The sequence below is a fragment of the Phoca vitulina genome, unplaced genomic scaffold (genome assembly GCF_004348235.1).
Source record: "Phoca vitulina isolate PV1807 unplaced genomic scaffold, GSC_HSeal_1.0 scaffold4, whole genome shotgun sequence".
Classification (NCBI taxonomy): Eukaryota; Metazoa; Chordata; class Mammalia; order Carnivora; family Phocidae; genus Phoca; species Phoca vitulina.
In genome coordinates, this window is record NW_022589707.1 from 38,583,116 (window position 1) to 38,599,537 (window position 16,422).

General features: G+C 46.7%; 1 protein-coding gene across 1 annotated transcript in view; it reads left to right on the plus strand.

Moving 5' to 3' along the window:
• Positions 1–1,979: 1,979 nt before the first annotated feature.
• The window catches only part of NOD1 (nucleotide binding oligomerization domain containing 1), a 63,591-nt gene continuing 49,148 nt past the window's right edge, over positions 1,980–16,422 (plus strand). The window contains exon 1 of the mRNA XM_032401851.1: positions 1,980–2,301. The gene's annotated coding sequence lies outside the window, so the exon portion shown is untranslated. The remainder of the gene's footprint in view (positions 2,302–16,422) is intronic.

A 16,422-nucleotide genomic window follows, 5' to 3' on the forward strand; every position in this document is an offset into this window, starting at 1 on the left:
GAATATTACTCAACAATAAAAGGGAAAGGACTATTGATACATGCCATGACCTTGAATATCCGGGGAATTATGCTGGGGAAACAAAACCAATCCCCAAACGTTACATACTGTATGCTTCTATTTATATAACATTCTTGAAATGACAAATTATAGAAATGGGGAACAGATTAGTGGTTGCCAGTGAATAAAGGGGAAGCGGTGTGGTATGAAAGGGCGACACGAGGGATCTTTGTAGTGATGGAAATGTTCTGTATCTTGACTGTGTCAGGGCCAACACCCTGGTTGTGAGCTGACACTGTGGTTCTGGAATCTGTTAACACTGGGAGAAACTGGGTTACGGGTGAATGGATCTGTCTGCATTATTTCTTCCAGCTGCATGTGAATTTGTAATTATCTCAAAGAGTTTAATGAAAAACAAAATAAACTATGTATTTTTTAAAGTGATGGAATTAGCAAACAACAGACTATTAAAAATGACCAAGAAAACTGGAAATAGAACCAAAATGCTTAGAAAGTAAACATATTGTTAAAATTAAGAACTTAAGTGGATGGTGTATTGTTTCCTAGTGCTGCTATAACAAGTTACCACAAATTTAGTGGCTTAAAACAACACAAATTTATTTTCTGACATTTCTGGAGGTCAGAAGTCTGAAATTGGTCTCACTGTGCTAAAATCAAAGTGTCAGCAAGACTGTTCCTTTGGAGGCTCTATGGAAGAATCCATTTTGTTGGCTTTTCATCTTCTAGAAACCTCCTTAGTCCTTGGCTCAGAACCCCATTCCTCCATCTTCAAAGCCAGCAACATCAGGCCAAATTCTTCTCTGCTTACCATCTCTTTGATTCTCCTTTTTCTGCCTCCCTCTTCCACTTATAAGGACCCTTATGACTACATTGGGCTCACCTGGATAATCCACCATAATTTTCCCATCTTAAGGTTAGCTGATTAGTATCCTCAATTCCATCTGCCACCTTAATTCTGCTTTGCCATATTCACAGTTCCCAGGTATAGGCCATGGACATCAGGGGGCCGGGGGAAGGGTATTACTCTGCCTACCACAGATGCCTTAAAAAGCAGATTCAAATATTTGCAAAATAATTGATGAATGGAAAGACAGAAATGAAGAGGTTACTCAGAAGGCAGCCAGAGAAATAGGATATGGAAAATAGGAGAGTTTAAAAGCCGTGGAAGATAAAATTCAGAATCCTAGAAGGAAAGAGAATTTTTCTAATTTTTCCACCAGAGGTTAATATAAGGGTAAACTGAAAGAATTAGTATCTTTTTTGTCTTCGTTTTGGTGTTTACAAGTTGCACTTTGTATCCCATCAATTTTACATTTGCAAAGTTTTATTTTTGAGTTATGAACGTGTTGTTCTCAGAAGGCAGCCTTTGGTAGGTACTTAAATATTCATGAGCATTTGTGGTCACATGACTGAACGTATTTTAGTGTGAATGACAACTTACAGAATCAGTATGCCTTCTGTAGACCTTCCCCGTTTAAAACGTTTAAAAATATTTTATTGGGGAAATTTATTAAAACTTATTTTATTGGGGAAATCACTGATTAACGTATACAGTATAAAATGTACACTGCCAAGAACAAATTTAAGAACAGGAAGAAAGGCTTGGATTTTAAAAGTATAAATCGAAGTAAATGGTCTGTTGTAAAGTTTGATTACTTTGAGCCACTTCTCATCCAGGCGCACGTGTGCCATTTTAACAAGTTTCACCTTCGCGCCCAGGCTTCGCCTCTGGTTGCAGGATCGGGGGTGGTACTTTTAAGGGGACTGGCTGGGCTCGTGGCCACCGTGGCGCAACTGGCCCGTTGAGTTCGCAGGCGTGAACTTGAGAGCGCCCCTTGAGGTTGCTCGCGGCCACTTTACGCGCGCCGCGTCCCCCGACTTCCAGCGAGCCAGCGGCCGGAACGCCGACCCCGCCTCGTCCGCCCGGCACCGCCTCCGCCCCTCCGCGCTGCCCGGGAAGGCAAGCGGGCGCGGCCGCCAGTACCCTCCCGGCCAGTTCCCGTTCCGGGCCGGGGCGCGGCTGCTCCTCCTCCGAGCCTCCCGCAGCTGCCAGTGCTGCGAGCTCCCCCAGCCTCGGCGCTCCCCGGTCTCGGCGCTCCCGGGCCTCGGCGCTCCCGGGCCTCGGCGCTCCCGGGTCTCGGCGTTCCCGGGTCTCGGTGTTCCCCGGTCTCGGCGCTCCCCGGTCTCCGCGCTCCCGGGCCTCGGCGCTCCCCGGTCTCCGCGCCCCCAGCTCTCGCTCTGGTTCCCAGCTGCTGCGAGGTCTGCGCACGTGGAGCCCAAGTAAGTTCCAGCGACTGGGGATGTACTGGGAAAGAAGTTTCCTAGGGTCCTGGGCGCTGCTAGCGAGGAGGCGCAGACAGGAGGGATCCTGTTTGTCGGCGGAATGCAAAGCTCCCCTGGAAGAGCTCCTGGTGGGACAAGGAGGATAAATAGAGGAATGCAGAAAAAGTTCAAATGGATGAACTTCAGCCTCTGCGGAATCATTGATCCCTCGTTAGGGGATTTTCTAAATCCTGCCTGCAACTTGGAATGCTCCGTCCGCATCCCAGACCAATTACATCAGAAGGCCTGGGGGTGGGACCCAGGCCTCTATAGCGTTTCAACTCCCCAGGTGATTCCAATGTGCAGCCAGGGTTGGGAACAACCAATGACCAAATAAAGGATGGCTGCCAAGGCAGGTGGAAAGGCAGGCCAGGGACCTTGATGGAGTCCGGCTGCAGACGGATCCCTCTGCACCCAGTGTCCTGCGTGGTCTTGGGGACCCGGCAGCGGGCTTCCCTCCGGCTTTCTGGGCTCCAAAAAGGGGAATGAGGATACGCTTGACAGGGTGAATAGCGTGTTCAAAAGAACCTCCTATATTCACAGTCTTTTGGCCCGTTGTGAAAAGCAGAAGGACTGCTGGGTCCTTCTCTTATGATCCCCGTTTGGTTCTGCATTCTGGAAAATGACGCCATTGATGCATTTGACATGAAGTTGGGGGAAACCAGTAACCTCATGGCCTTGACAACTGGGTGATCTGCTTTAGGGTGAGGCCAGGTGTGTTTGCCACAGGTTGGGTTTGTCCCTCCTTCTAAAAGCCTCCATGTGGGTTATATCATATCCAGCGAAGGGTAACTCTACTGTGAATATCTGAGAGGAGTGGATTTCACAGGATGGACCCTTCCTCATCCCCCCGGGAGGTGCTGGGAGCAAGTAGCTATAATCCCAGAAGCAGGGCCATTGGACGAGACACAGACTTGTACCACATGTGCAGGGCAGATAAAAAAGGTGGATTTGAAATAAACAACAGCCGGGAGGTAGAAGAAAGGACTTTCAAAGGTTTTAAGAAGAGTACATTTAATTTTTGTGGAGTGGAGAAATAAGTTCAGAGCTTTGGAGTCCATCAAACCTGGACCCGAATTCAGATTCTGTCACTTCTGTGATACTGACCATAGGTAAGTTACCTGAAAACTGGGGGTAAAAAATAGTAACTCTATCCTGGGACTAATATAGTTAAGTGTAGCAAATGCCTGGCAGGGCAGGTGGCACATGGCAGGTGCTCTGTGAGCGGTGGTTATTTGTGTCCGACAGCTGTTTTCTTTCTTTCTTTTTTTTTTTTAAGTATTGCAAATAAATCACTACCGACAGCTGTTTTCTTAGCACGGCCTTGAAGGGGAGGGGGGGGGTGTTTGTCCAGAAACTGTCTCCCTCAACACTCCATTCCCCAGCTCTTCTCCTGCCCTGCTAAGGGGAGGGTTCCTTCCCCCTTGGGCCTCTGGGTGCTTTGATGTCTGGAATCTCAGGCCACCAGGTCCCCCCACCCCCGGCCCCCAGGGCTAGTTGATGACTCTGGAATATAGCTTTACTGCATGTGATGGGAATGAATTTCTTGACAAAAGAAAGCAGTCCTGGGGGCCTGGGTGGCTCAGTCGTTAAGCGTCTGCCTTCGGCTCGGGTCATGGTCCCAGGGTCCTGGGATCGAGTCCTGCATCGGGCTCCCTGCTCCACAGGAAGCCTGCTTCTCCCTCTCCCACTCCCCCTGCTTGTGTTCCCTCTCTCGCTGTGTCTCTCTCTGTCAAATAAATAAATAAAATCTTAGAAAAGAAAGAAAGCAGTCCTTAATCTTGAGACTTCTCCACCCTGCTGTCACATAGATAAAAAATGGGCTCCCAAGAAAGCTGGGCTGTCTGTAGGGTCTCAGACACACGCACATGTGGGCACACACACGTGGCTTTCCAGCTGGCAGCGTCCCCAGACAATACCCAGGCTGCTCCTGTTTTGCCTCTGACTCTTGGCCTAGGGACAATGACTCGTGACCAAGAACAGGAATTTGGGGAAGGGGGACCCAGATCCTACGATTGCCAATGCCAACACCCCAGATGAACCTTTCACCCTGGGATCTGCTGTGTGTGTCACTGACCATCAGGATCACTTACGGTAACAGCAACACTGTTTAGACATCGGTAATATACACAGTGATGTCATGTAAAAATTAAGATCAAGTGTTTTTACAGTATATGTGCAATCGCTGATTTTTGCTTAAACAAGAATATCAAATTCTTGTCTTTTTTTTTAAAAAAAAGATTATTTGTCAGAGAGAGAGTGAGCACAAGCAGAGGGAGCGGCAGGCTCCCCGATGAGCAGGGAGCCTGATGCAGGACTCGATCCCAGGACCTTGGGATCATGACCTGAGCCGAAGGCAGACATTCAACCAACTGAGCCACCCAGGCATCCCTTCTTGTCTCTTTTTATCTAAAGAAAAGAGTTCAATATTTCTTCAAAATCTAAGACCTAAGCCTAGGATTTGAGGTTTAAGTTACCAGTTTATTTTACGATTTCCTTTTTTGGGAGGATTTTAGGCAAGATGAAATTAGAAAAGCTAAAATTTGTCCTTGTGCTGAATTTTTGTCCTGCAGAAGCTGTAGACACTTTGCACGTTTCTAGAAGTCCTGTTTTCTTTCATCATCTGGGCAAAGTCAATTGTGTCGCATACAAAGGGCCTCCTTTCATCCATCCAAAAGTCTGAACTTGTTGGGAGGAAAAGTCTTTGGTGCATCAAATGCTCATTGAGGGCAAGTGTTTTTTCCAAACTTGCCTCTTACAGTAAGAAGTGAGTAGTCACTGCCGTTTCAGTTAATTTATGGTTTTTACCCAGCGCTATAAAGTTTGTCAAAGCGAGACTTCCTGGCTTGAATACTTATTCTTATGTTTTATCTAGAACGGCCACAGACCAAACGGTGGGCTGAGATTATGTCGCAGAGTTGGCCAAGCCAGGCTCGCTACCACCTCTGCCTTTGGCCTTCCCCGGCCTCTGATGCCAGCCGCATCTGGGGGGCTGTCACTCTGAGGGCGTCTTGGCCCTCTAGTGCCCTCACAAGGGACGAGTGCTGTAAAGCCAGCGAGGCAGTTTTGTGTTGCACTTCATTAACATCTGAAGGGTAGTCTAGTAAACTGCCATTTCGGAATTTGTTAAGCTGAGTAGTCCTTTTCCTCTAAATTATAGAAAACTATAGTTTAAAGGACTAATAAAGATGTCATCATAAGGGCCCAGGTAATTGCAAAGTGAGCACCAGATTAGCACCAGGTTTTAGCTGGTCATTATTTTATTTTATTTTTAAATTTATTTTATGTAGGCTCCATGCCCAGCGTGGAGCCCAGCATGGGGGCTTGAACTCACAACTCCAAGATCAAGACCCGAGCTAATATCAAGAGTCAGACCTTTAACCGACTGAGCCACCCAGGCACCCCTAGTAAGTGGGTCGATATTTTAATAAAACACAAGAAGTCACGATATTGTTTGTTTCAGGATGTTGGTAGTTGCTGTCTTTATGTGTCTTCATCACTAGGCAGGTATGGGGCAGAAAATAGCTGGGAAGAATGTAGATATTTTCAGAGCCACATGCAACCTGGTAGGACAGTCCTGCATTGCTAGGGAAAATCCTTCCATGGCAGAAGAGCTGTGAGCAGATGATGATTTTTTTTTTAATTTTTTTATTGTTATGTTAATCCCCATACATTACATCATTAGTTTTAGATGTAGTGTTCCATGATTCATTGTTTGTGCATAACACCCAGTGCTCCATGCAGAACGTGCCCTCCTCAATACCCATCACCAGGCTAACCCATCCTCCCAACCCCCTCCCCTCTAGAACCCTCAGTTTGTTTTTCAGAGTCCATTGTCTCTCATGGTTCTTCTCCCCCTCCGATTTCCCCCCCTTCATTCTTCCCCTCCTGCTACATTCTTCTTTTTTTCTTTCTTAACATATATTGCATTATTTGTTTCAGAGGTACAGATCTGAGATTCAACAGTCTTGCACAATTCACAGCGCTTACCAGAACACATACCCTCCCCAGTGTCCATCACCCAGTCACCCCATCCCTCCCACCCCACCCCCCACTCCAGCAACCCTCAGTTTGTTTCCTGAGATTAAGAATTCCTCATATCAGTGAGGTCATATGATACATGTGTTTCTCTGATTGACTTATTTTGCTCAGCATAATACCCTCCAGTTCCATCCACGTCGTTGCAAATGGCAAGATCTTATTCCTTTTGATGGCTGCATAATATTCCATTGTATATATATACCACTTCTTCTTTATCCATTCATCTGTTGATGGACATCTTGGCTCTTTCCACAGTTTGGCTATTGTGGACATTGCTGCTATAAACATCGGGGTGCACGTAGCCTTTCGGGTCCCTACTTTTGTATCTTTGGGGTAAATACCCAGTAGTGCAATTGCTGGATCATATGGTAGCTCTATTTTCAACTTTTTGAGGAACCTCCATACTGTTTTCCAGAGTGGCTGCACCAGCTTGCATTCCCACCAACAGTGTAGGAGGGTTCCCCTTTCTCCGCATCCCCGCCAACATCTGTCATTTCCTGACTTGTTAATTTTAGCCATTCTGACTGGTGTGAGGTGGTATCTCATTGAGGTTTTGATTTGGATTTCCCTGATGCCGAGCGATATTGAACACTTTTTCATGTGTCTGTTGGCCATTTGGATGTCTTCTTTGGAAAAATGTCTGTTCATGTCTTCTGCCCATTTCTTGATTGGATTCTTTGTTCTTTTGGTGTTGAGTTTGATGAGTTCTTTATAGATTTTGGATACTAGCCCTTTATCTGATATGTCATTTGCAAATATCTTCTCCCATTCTGTCAGTTGTCTTTTGGTTTTGTTGACTGTTTCCTTTGCTTTGCAAAAGCTTTTTATCTTGATGAAGTCCCAATAGTTCATTTTTGCCCTTGCTTCCCTTGCCTTTGGCGATGTTTCTAGGAAGAAGTTGCTGCGGCTGAGGTCGAAGAGGTTGCTGCCTGTGTTCTCCTTTAGGATTTTGATGGACTCCTGTCTCACATTTAAGTCTTTTATCCATTTTGATTTTATTTTTGTGTGTGGTGTAAGGAAATGGTCCAGTTTCATTCTTCTGCATGTGGCTGTCCAATTTTCCCAACACCATTTGTTGAAGAGACTGTCTTTTTTCCACTGGACATTCTTTCCTGCTTTGTCAAAGATTAGTTGACCATAGAGTTGAGGGTCCATTTCTGGGCTCTCTATTCTGTTCCATTGATCTGTGTGTCTGTTTTTGTGCCAGTACCATACTGTCTTCATGATGACAGCTTTGTAGTAGAGCTGGAAGTCCGGAATTGTGATGCCGCCAGCTTTGCTTTTCTTTTTCAACATTCCTCTGGCTATTCAGGGTCTTTTCTGGTTCCATACAAATTTTAGGATTATTTGTTCCATTTCTTTGAAGAAAGTGGATGGTATTTTGATGGGGATTGCATTGAATGTGTAGATTGCTCTAGGTAGGATTGACATCGTCACAATATTTGTTCTTCCAATCCATGAGCATGGAACGTTTTTCCATTTTTTTGTGTCTTCCTCAATTTCTTTCATGAGTATTTTATAGTTTTCTGAGGACAGATCCTTTGCCTCTTTGGTTAGATTTATTCCTAGGTATCTTATGGTTTTGGGTGCAATTGTAAATGGGATTGACTCCTTAATTTCTCTTTCTTCTGACTTGTTGTTGGAGTATAGGAATGCCACTGACTTCTGTGCATTGATTTTATATCCTGCCACTTTACTGAATTCCTGTATGAGTTCTAGCAGTTTTGGGGTGGAGTCTTTGGGATTTTCCACATAAGAGCAGATGATGATTTACTTGAAAAAATATTTGTGTTGTTCTAATTACCAAAAGGTTAATTTGTCTCATGACTAAGAACTCCCTGCGCTTTGTTTTAACACATCCCCCAGTTGCTGCCTGTGACCCCAAACCAAACCTTCTAGAAGGAACTTGGTGAATGCTAGGCTTTTCTCTGGGGATATCCTTACTTCGTTCAGTTCATGACAACGGGCTCTTTCATTGGGATGGAGCCACTCATGGACCCCATTTATAAGGAAGTGTTTTACATTTAATAGGAATTCAGGCACGTTGATGGTTTCAAGTAGAGATAGGAGATCTGTAACAAAGACCGGCAGGACAGAAATGGAAAAAACTATGGAATTGGGGTCAGAACTGAGCTCCAGCCCCTGCTTTGTTCCTTAACTGTGTGACCTCAGCCAAGATATTTAACCTCTCCAACTCTATGTCCTCCTTTGTCACACAGTTATAAGCATTCTTTCTTTTTTTTTTTTAAAGATTTTATTTATTTATTTGAGAGAGAGAGAAACCACATGAGAGGGGGAGGGTCAGAGGGCGAAGCAGACTCCCTGCTGAGCAAGGAGCCCGATTCGGGACTCAATCCAGGGACTCCGGGATCATGACCTGAGCCGAAGGCAGTCGCTTAACCAACTGAGCCATTGGGCGCCCAGCATTCTTTACAGAGTGGTTTTGAGTATTTGATGACGTAATTGGTGTAAGGTGCTTAGCACACCATCAGGCTTTCAGGAAATGGTAATTATTATGATAATGTTGATGAAGATTGCTTGGGTTGGAGGGCTGGTCTTGCCCTGTCTGAGCTGTGTGGCTTTGGATAAGGTACCTAACACTCCTGAGCCTCAGTGTTCGTATCTGTAAAATAGGGATAACTCTACCTGTGTGGAAGGTTTGATTGGAGGCTTGATGAAATGATGATGCACCTGATCTGGTAGACCCTAAGTAAGAGCAAACACTTACATAGATTTACTGTGCACAACCCTGATCCAACAACCCTCTGGGCTGGTTATCATTCCGTCCATTTTACAGATGAGACAGCGGAGGCTCAGTGAGATGAAATAACTAGCTCGAAGTCAACAGAGAGTAAACGCTGCACCCGGGATTGCAAGCAGAGCCCTGTTACCGGCCCGAAGCCGAACTCTGGGAGCGCCCCTCCCTCTGCTCACCTCCTCCACTTTGCCATGCTCGCCTCTTGTAATCCAGGAGCTCTGTTTCTCACACAGGACCCCAGCTTCCAAAGAACTGTCTGCTTATGGAGTGAAAGTGGGACTCCTTCCCCACCCCAGATTTGCAGCTTTTCAATCTCAACTGTTGCTTCCACTGGGTGTGGTGGGGTTGGGGGAGCGCTGATACTCACCTGGACTACTGTTCTTAAGAGTGGGTTGTGATGTTTATTTTGAGAAAAATGTCATCTCCGTGCACTGAGATTGTTAGCCCGGGTGTAATGAAACCTACCTTCACCCAGACAGGTGTGCGGGGTACTTGGGGCCACAAAACCCGGGCCTGGAAGTTCCAGGTGGGGCTCAGGTGGGCACAAGAGTATTTAAAGGACACCCCCCTCGAAAATGCAGGGCCCGTTCCAAGTAGATTGCCTTTTCTGAAATTTCTTACTCCTCTCCCCTCTTCTGTACACCTCAGTAGCTTTTGCCTCTTTGGGGAATCTGGCGATCTTCCAAGAGGCCTGAGCCAGTGGAGCTGGGCCCAGATAAGCAGATTCTCCATTGAGTGCATTGTGGATGCTTTCGTCTTTCAGATAATGAGGTGGTAATGGTTTTTCTGGCTTTCCCCTGGGTGTGAAGTGCTTTGCTGGCTCCCCGGCCTGGTGCTGGGGGCTGTTAGAAAGCTCTTCGTAGCTCCTGGTTCGTCCTGGCTCATGGGGCCTTCAAATCTTCAACACATTAATTCAACAAATATTATCAGAAGACCTTGCCAGTGCCAAGAGTCTATGAAAATATCTGGGCCACAGCAGTGAATGAAACAGACCCAGCGCCTGGCCAAAGGGAGTCCCCGGGCTCGCGGAGGAGGAAGGGGTGTGACACACCAGTGCCCGGGTCTGAACAGTGCTGACCGCTGTGAGCGGACGCAGCAGTGTGTCAGGACACAGTGTCAGAGCTGGACTCGGGTTCAGCAAGTCGGGGATGTGCCTTTCCAAGAACGAGCCTTTTCGACTAGGACTCGGGATGAAAAGGAGTTAGAGCATGCCAGACACAGGGAACGGCGTGTTTGAAGGCTCAGAGGTGGGAGAGCATCGGGTGTGTTGGGGAATGTGCAGACAGAGCTAAAGAATGAACCAAACTCAGGCCAAGCAGAGCCTCCTGGGCTGGAAAGGATTTGGAATTTTACTCTAAAAGGCGATGGGAGGCCTCGAGGAGATCCTCCCTCCTCCAGCTTTTCTGTTAGTAATCTACAAGAAAAAGATAATGAGCGACCCCTATTTGTTAAGCTTGATAAAACTTGTCTCGATGTGTGAGACAGTTCTGGAGACAGAAATTATGGTTTTCAATTTCTGGATGAACCAACTAAAGCTCAGAATAAAGTAAAAGCGGGCAGAGCCAGGAATCGGAGCATCAGCTTTGTGGTTCTCCGGGGCCGATGTGTAAATGCGTGTGGGCCTCCTAGGCGCTAGCATCCTTCAGCAGGAGCCTCCGTGGGTGGATGCAGGTGGATTCCAGGCCTTCCTGGCTCCTTGAAACAGGAACAAAAGGCCCTGAAGAGCAGAGGCAGTTTGGGAGTGTGGTTGTCAGAGCATCAGGGTCTGCAGGTACAGAATGCTGGGAATCCCGTCCCCCCAGCCAAGGGCAGGGGCATCGGACAGTTTTTTATGCTGTCTGCTCTCCCTCTGGCTTTTGCCCAAAAGCTCTGAAAGAGGTGCTTTCTCCGCCCTGTTCATCAACCGGGGAAATTGCATACACTTAGAAGGCACAGGGTTTGGAAAAAAAAAGAAAATTATTTGGAACTTTCAGATCACAGAAAAACCCTCCAAACCAGAAGTGGCTGAGACCTCACCACGTCATGCCAGCTTGTTTTGGGGGGTCCGCACTGCCCCCTTTCTCCATACTCCTGTGACGTTTTCATGAGGTCCCAGAGTGAGAGACCATGGCAGGTCAGGTGTATTTCGGCTGGTGGGGGGCCTGTTCCCTAAAATAGGACATACTGCATGAGGGCTCTGGAGGGCCCAGGCCCTGAGTGTTGCTGCCTCTTGGGGGAGCTTGGCATCTTCTCAACCTCTCAGCACCCCTCAGGGCCACCCTACACACATCCCAGATACCCTGCGACCAGGCTCCGGGGTAGATTTGTGTCCCAGACCGTTCTGACCGTGGCTGCATGTTCAAGTGGAGTGAGTAAGAGTCTCTAGCTAAGTGTTTTGACCAGTGGTCAGCAGTGTTTATTTACTCAAGGTCAAGTTTCAACTCAAGCCTCTGAGGTGACTAACATATTCTGTTCTTATGGAGTGCCTTTCCTTTGAGAAGCCCCAGACACTTTCTCTGTTGGTTCCAAATGCCATCTCCAGATGTCCTGGGGCTGACGCTTTCTCCTGCCTAAGTACTTAAACCCACTTACAGAGTTCCAGATCTGGGTCTCTGATTCAAGGCTCTGTTGGCTTCTGTTGGCTTTCTTTATTGAGATATTTTTATTCACTGGCCCCTCAGAGATGAATACCAAGCAGGGTGTTTTTGGAACTTTGTTTTTCAAAGCCTGGAGAACACCAGGAAAATATCAATCAACAATCGCACATCAGCCCCTTAAGGCATCGTGGGGGGCATTGTCACAAAGCAGAGGTGATTTTGTGCCGAGAGCATGCACAGACAATGCCCTGGAAGTTGAGAGCTGAGCTCTGGTTGAACTTTTTAAGGCAGCAGCTAATATAAATGCCTTAGCAATAGCAAGTACTGGTGCCTGCAAATCTGAATTTATCCACCGCTAAGCTTAGCAAGTGACCTCCCCTAAGTGAGTGTGTGAACTCTGGAAATCCACATATTCGTTCAATGCATGTTAAGGAAGCACCTGCTCTAAGCAGGGCATTGTGCCAGATGCATTCATTCAATTTTTTATCTAGCAGCCTCTATGTTCTAGAGAGATGGTGACTAACCAGATAGACACCATCCCTCATAGTCAGATGCCGGGCCCCGAGGAGGAACCAGACTGAAGTCCTAGCCTAGTCTCCCTTCTTGACCGTGGTAAGTGCTTACGGTGGGACCAGTGCTGTTCTAAACACTGTGTGTATATTCACTCACTGAACCCTCACAGCGGTCTTAGGCGGTAGGTGCTAGTATTATTATCTGCATTTTGCAGGTAAGAACACTGAAGCGCAGAAGGGTGGTATGATGTTTGTCCAAATCACACAGCTCGTGACTGGAATCAGATAAGCTGGTTTTAGAGTCTTGGCCCTTCACTGCCACCATCAATCAATATGAAGGGAGAAGTCAGGGAAGAAAAAGGTAAAGTACCTGTCCTCTGAGAGAGATGGGAACAAAGTACTGTGGGAGTTCCCAGCAGGGAGAGCGGGGCTGAGGGGAGGAACAGGGTGAGGGGGCCCCACCTTCCCCATTGGGACAGGTGTCAGTCCCTGCTGGGGAGTGGGGGAGGGGGGGAATGTGCTGCTGCCGCCCAGGCAGCTCTTCGAAGCAGAAGTAAACCAAAGAAGGATTTGCCTCAGTGCCAGCAGACCTGGGTTCTGGTTCTGGTTGACCCACTCTGCCCTGGGCCTCAGTTTCCTCATCTCTAAAATGGGGGCATTGAACAACATTCTGTTCCACCCTGGAAGTCCGTGGTTCCAGCAGATAAGCGAGGGGCTGGCTCTGCATGCATTCTCCACAGGGTTTCTTTTTTTTTTTTTTTAAAGATTTTTATTTATTTATTTATTTGAGAGAGAGAGAATGAGAGAGAGCAAGCACATGAGAGGGGGGAGGGTCAGAGGGAGAAGCAGACTCCCTGCCAAGCAGGGAGCCCGATGCGGGACTCGATCCAGGGACTCCAGGATCATGACCTGAGCCGAAGGCAGTCGCTTAACCAACTGAGCCACCCAGGCGCCCTCCACAGGGTTTCTTGACCAGAAGGTTTGACTCTGAGGGATGTGGAGTCAGACATTGACTTCCCAGAAGGTCCCGGCAGTGTGACGGGATGTCTGCGTTTCATCAGCGTCCAGCCCGTCCTGAGTGCTTACATCAGCTGGGGCTGCATTCCTTCCTTTGTAGGCAGGGGGGTGGAGTCTGCATCTGGAGTCCTGTGGCACTTTCCCAAGAAAGGAAGATAGAAACTCAGATAGATGGAAGGGTTCTCCGGGGCCGATGTGTAAATGCGTGTGGGGGAGGCGGAGCGGGAGGAAGAGAGAGGAGATTATGAGAGACTGACTGATTTCTGTATCTGCTTTGAAATTCTGAGGGATTAAGGGCTTTCAGATACTTAAAGTAAATGAATGTTAATGGAGCTCAAAAGCTTCAAATAGTAATTGTAGCCTCATCCATCTGCTCAATTTTCTCCAGAGGGAACTGTCAGTAGTTTTCTGGTATGACAGAGGCATACAGGAGTCGGCTTGTTTTCCAGGATAAGAAACTAAAAAGAAAGAAGAAAAATGAGAAGAAATAACAACAAACCCGAGAGAGAAAGAGAGAGAGGAGAGAGAGAGAGAAAGAGATGTAGATCTATTAAAGAACGGCAGCTTGTGTTTATCTAATGTCAGAAGCCTGGGACCATGATTGAACTAATGTTTTTGTGGATTATGCAGCAGGGAGAGTGGGAGCCAATTTGAGTTGACCCATTGCATGTATTCTCTGCACAGCTCCGCCGATATAGTGTGGAAATATGCTGGGCATTAGCTTTCGGTGAGATTGCCGTTGGGATGGGTTAGTCCACCCACTTGTTGGGCACCTTGAGTATCCAGGTGCTTCAAGTCAACAAACACGGGTATCATCTTCATCGTTTTAAAACTGGTCTGAGGAAGCTGTGGATCATATTCACCAAAATGAATCTTATTCAGGAGAGGAGAGATCTCCTTGAGGAGAATCCAGATATGACCCTCAGTGCTCATGGGTGTGGGGGGTTCAAGTTTTGCTGGGATTTACCATCAGGTTGGCAGGCTCTATTCTAGTTGATGTTTTACAATCCGGGTAATATCTCTGAAGTAGGCAGGGAATGGTGGCTTTATTGAACTCATCTTGAATCTGAATTCAGTAAATAACTACCAATTGTCTATTATCTGATGTCTGATCGATTTCTGTCATCCAGGTCTGCGGGAGTGAGAGTGTTTTAGAAACCCATATTGTGCATGGCAGCTTGGGGCTTTGGCAGACATACTGTTTGCTGGTTAGACCTTCATGACTGGAAAGAGGAAAGAATCTAAAATGGTTTCTTTGGTAATGATACCTTTTGGGTGGGGAGCAGATATTGGGTGGAAAAATGTGAGGTCCTTTGGGCATCATCCATCAAAATGAAAACATCACTCGGGGTCAGAATGTTCCACAGAAAGCAGTTGAGCCGATATTGTTTTAAACTGTGCAGAGGTTTGTGCTACATGAAAGGAAGGGAAAAATACAAAGGGAAATGAAGTATTTAGTAATCATGGAGCATTTCTTCAATAAGATACTGCTTGAGGTCCTAAGATTGAAAAAAATCTACCTGAAAGTCAGTTTTGTTGATTCTTTTGCTCTGTAATTTTTGTGTGAGGATTGATATTTTCAGTTTAGATTCCTTGTTTCAAACCAGACTTAGTGGCAATACCCTGAGAGGACAGCCTCCTACTAAATTGAAGACAAAATAAACCTGTTGCCACCCACAAACCTGTCAGCTTGACTGTGATATTTCACCAAACCAGAAGGAGCATTTCATTTATTTACAGGTGTGCAGAAAGAGTTGTAGCAGCCCATCTGAGTTTGTTTGGTTTTAACGAAGCATCATTTCGTTTAATGGGGATGGGCCTTTTTGTGTAGGGGGGTGGGTTTTTGAGTTGAAAGTCAAAGTTCCTTAGGACAAAGTGATTGCTGAGAATGTTTCACTGACCTGTCTCAAAACGGCCTAAGATGCCTTGATGATTAAAAAGGTTCTAAAGTGGGGCTCCTGGGTGGCTTAGTCAGTTAAGCATCTGCCTCTTGGTTTCAGCTCAGGTCGTGAGCTCAGGGTTATGGGGTCAGGCCCCATGCTCAGCTTGGAGTCGGCTTGGGTTTCTCTCTCTCCCTCTCCCTCTGCCCCTCCCCACCACAGGCGTGCATGCTCTCTCTTTCTCTCGCTGTCTCTCTAAAATAAATAAGTAAATCTTTAAAAGAAAATAAGGCTCTAAAGTAACTTTAAATGATGCAAGTATATATTCTTTTTCTGGAAAGTTAAAACATTACCAATAAAAATACTAAGCAATCCTGGTGCCCTCGTTCCCTGTCCAGAAGTAATCTCTATTCTCGTAGAGTGTGTTGTCTTCCAGGTATTTTTCTTTGCATTTATGTTTACAGATGTATGCTTGTAGAAAATATATAGTGTTTTGTGTGTTTCTAGGGTAGGCGATATGGGCAAGTTATATAAATGTTATACTCCGTATTTCTTTCAGCAACTTGCATTTCTCAAGTGACGCCGTGTCTTGAAGACCTTTCTCTGTCCGTACGTATGGCTCCGTCACGTTCCTTTTCATCACTGGTGATGGTTCGTGCGCAGCCATCCTGACCGTCGTGGTGGTGGCCAGGGCTGAGGTGCAGCGCTCTGGAGCAGGTACCTGGGTGGAATGACAGGATGCGGGACCACAGCAGGCAGATGCAGCTGCCCCAGCCCCAGTCAGGAGTATGCGTGACTTCCTTGTGTGCCTTTTTCCCTTTTTTAATATATTAGTATTTTTTTAATAGGTGACTGTAAGCCAGAGGTAAGCAGAGAATGGTGTTTTATTTTAACTTAACTCTTAACTCAATAAATAGAGTCAATTTTATGGTACCTGAAAAACCATTGTAGCGGCTTGTCTTTACTCCAGGTGGTCCTTTAATGTCACGGGGTTGTGTCTTAGAGAAACTGCCGTCTTGTGAAGGAAGGGTGAGGGCTGTGCTGTGCCTCCTGCCCGGCCTCCAGCCGGCTCTCTGGCCCGTGACAACTCACTTCACCCGTCTGGGCCTCAGTTTCCTAACGTGCTGAATGCTTTTCTTGCCCAAAAGCATGGTATCTGTCAGGCTGGGCTCGGTTACAGATAATCCCCAAATCCCAGCAGCTCAAACAACAGAGGTCCGTGTCTTGCTCGCACCGCACTGTGCCCATCACAACCTGGCAGGAGGCAGTCCTCACTGCCCTGACTTGGCCCGGCG